Consider the following 2,545-nt stretch of genomic DNA (forward strand, 5'->3'; position numbering starts at 1 on the left):
GACGGGCTTGCTTTCCACTCCCGCGCTCGGCGGAATCCCCTCTGGGGCCCAGCCAAACACCGGGGCCGGAACGGAAGCGCCGGGAAGTGCCTGGTGTTCCCTGATCACCAAACGCCCAGAAACCAGGGCGCCAGCAGATGGTTCCTCCGGAGGGGAAGGGCGAGCTAGACCCAAGCGCCCCCCAGTGGAGCCTCGAACCTAAGTCATGCCAAGGTGTTGTGGGCTGAGGCCGCCCCCTCCTGGCCGGAGAGGGAATTGCTCATAGAGCCTACCTTGGCCTGGATGGGCTCCAACACTGCCTGCAGAAGGAGCAGCGCCCCTTAAGCTGATTGTACTGTTTGATAAGCTGTAATCCTTCCATCCTTGTTAAATAATGATCCCTGCACTATAATTGTGTGATCAAAGACAGCCTTTTGGGAGGGTGGGTGGGAGGTGATCAACCAAGGAACTTGTATGCATGCATGCATAATCCATGGACAAAGACACTAGGGTGGTAAAGGCCTGGGGGGAGGGAGGCAGGGGTGGGCTAGAGGGGTCAATGGGGGGACATAGGTAACACTTTCAACAATAAAGAGTTATTTAAAAAAACAACATAAAACAATAAATATTTTTAAAAAGACAAAGACAGCCTTTAAAAATATTATTTATTTATCTTTACCTTATAAACATTTATCTTTAATTTTTTATACTAGATATTTCCTGCATGGTGTGTCTCCTCATTCATTGTCCACAGGACTCTGAAAAGCTGAAGGAATAAGCAGGCGCAGACTCAAGGCCGGCTTTCTCTCCAACGCTGTGGAAAGGGCCGTACATCAGGGCAGAGCCCTATGTTCCCCTAGGCCACCTGGGCAGAGCCCTGGGGAGACTGACCTCCCAGAGGTACCCACGTAGGACAGCCTTTCTATTCTCTAGGCCAGGGCTAACTAGGATCTGATAAATGCTCAATCATATTACCCATTATTTTCACCTCACAACCCCTCTTGCTTGATCCCTGAGTCAGCCAACCATTGAAATTTCAGTTGCCCCCACTAATCAGAAAACAAATGATGTTAGTTTATTAATTAGGGTTAGTCTTGTTAACCCTAGAAACCCATCTCTGACCAACAACTCCTTTTAACTTTTGCCTCTGTAAACTGTCATACCCCCTCCATTTTGAAATGTATTCTTGGTTTGCACTAAGGGCAAATCATTATCTGAATAAACTCTTTAATTTTTTAAAATTGATTTCAGAGAGGAAGGAAGAGGGAGAAAGAGAGAGATAGAAACATTAATGATGAGAGAATCATTGATCAGCTGCCTCTTGCACGCCCCCACCTGGAATTGAGCCTGCAACCCAGGCATGTGCCCTGACTAGGAATTGAACCATGACCTCCTGGTTCATAGGTCAACACTCAACTACTGAGTCATACTGGCCAGGCTAATATGTTTTCTAAATATAGCCTCAGACTTTTGTTTACAGTGGATATTTATTTTATTTTCAATTTGTAACTATTTTGAGTAAAGTTGTTATGAACATTCTCAACCAAGTCTTCTGTGGACATGTTCTCTCTTCTGTTGGGTAAACACCTAGGAGCAGAATTTTTGGGTCAAATGATAAGTATATGTTTAACTTTATAAGAAATTGTCAAACAGTTCTTCAAAGTAGTGTTACCATTTTTATATTCTAATGCTACTAATATGTGAGAGTTCCAATTGTTCCACATCATTGTCAACAACTGGTGTCAATCTTTACACTTGAGTCTTTCTACTGGATATACATTTCCCTAGTGACTAATGATGTTGATATTTTTAGATGTATACCTTATAAGCTATTCAGATACCTTTTGTGAAAAGCCTGTTCAAGTCTTTTACTCACTGTTCATCAGGTTAATAAGGTGGTTTCTTATGCTCTTATTTATTTGTAGGAATTCCTATATAATAAAAGGCTAATATGCAAATTGACCGAATGGCGGAACGACCGCTGGTGGTCAGTGCGCTCTCACAGGGGGGAGCACCACTCAGCCAGAAGCTGGGCTCATGGCTGGCGAGTGCAGTGGCTGTGGCAGGAGCCTCTTCCACTTCTGCAGCGGCACTAAGGATGTCCAACTGATGGCTTAGGCCCGCTTTCCTGAAGGCGCCCAGACTGCAAAAGAGTGCAGGCCGGGCTGAGGGACCCCTCACCTCCAAGTGCAAGAATCTCATGCACCAGGCCTCTAGTACTTATATATTGTCAACACAAGTATGTCCAAATCTAGATTTTTCTTTGTTTCAGTCATTTTATTATTTTTTGTAGAGTTTTTATAAAAATTTATTTGAGTGAAACAGAGGATATACCTGGAAGCAAGATCTAAACAGAAATAAATGCTTCAGAAAGCCCTAACTGGCTTGGCTCAGTGGATAGAGAGCATCACATTGAAGGGTCCCTGGTAAATTCTGGTCAAGGACACATGCCCAAGTTGTGGGCTTGATCCCCAGTAGGGGGCATGCAGGAAGCAACCAATCAATTATTCTCTCTCTTCATTGATGTATCAATCCCTCTCCTTCTCCCTTTCTCTCTGAAATCAAT

Source organism: Myotis brandtii, unplaced genomic scaffold (assembly GCF_000412655.1).
Source record: "Myotis brandtii unplaced genomic scaffold, ASM41265v1 scaffold123, whole genome shotgun sequence".
In the NCBI taxonomy this organism is placed as follows: Eukaryota; Metazoa; Chordata; class Mammalia; order Chiroptera; family Vespertilionidae; genus Myotis; species Myotis brandtii.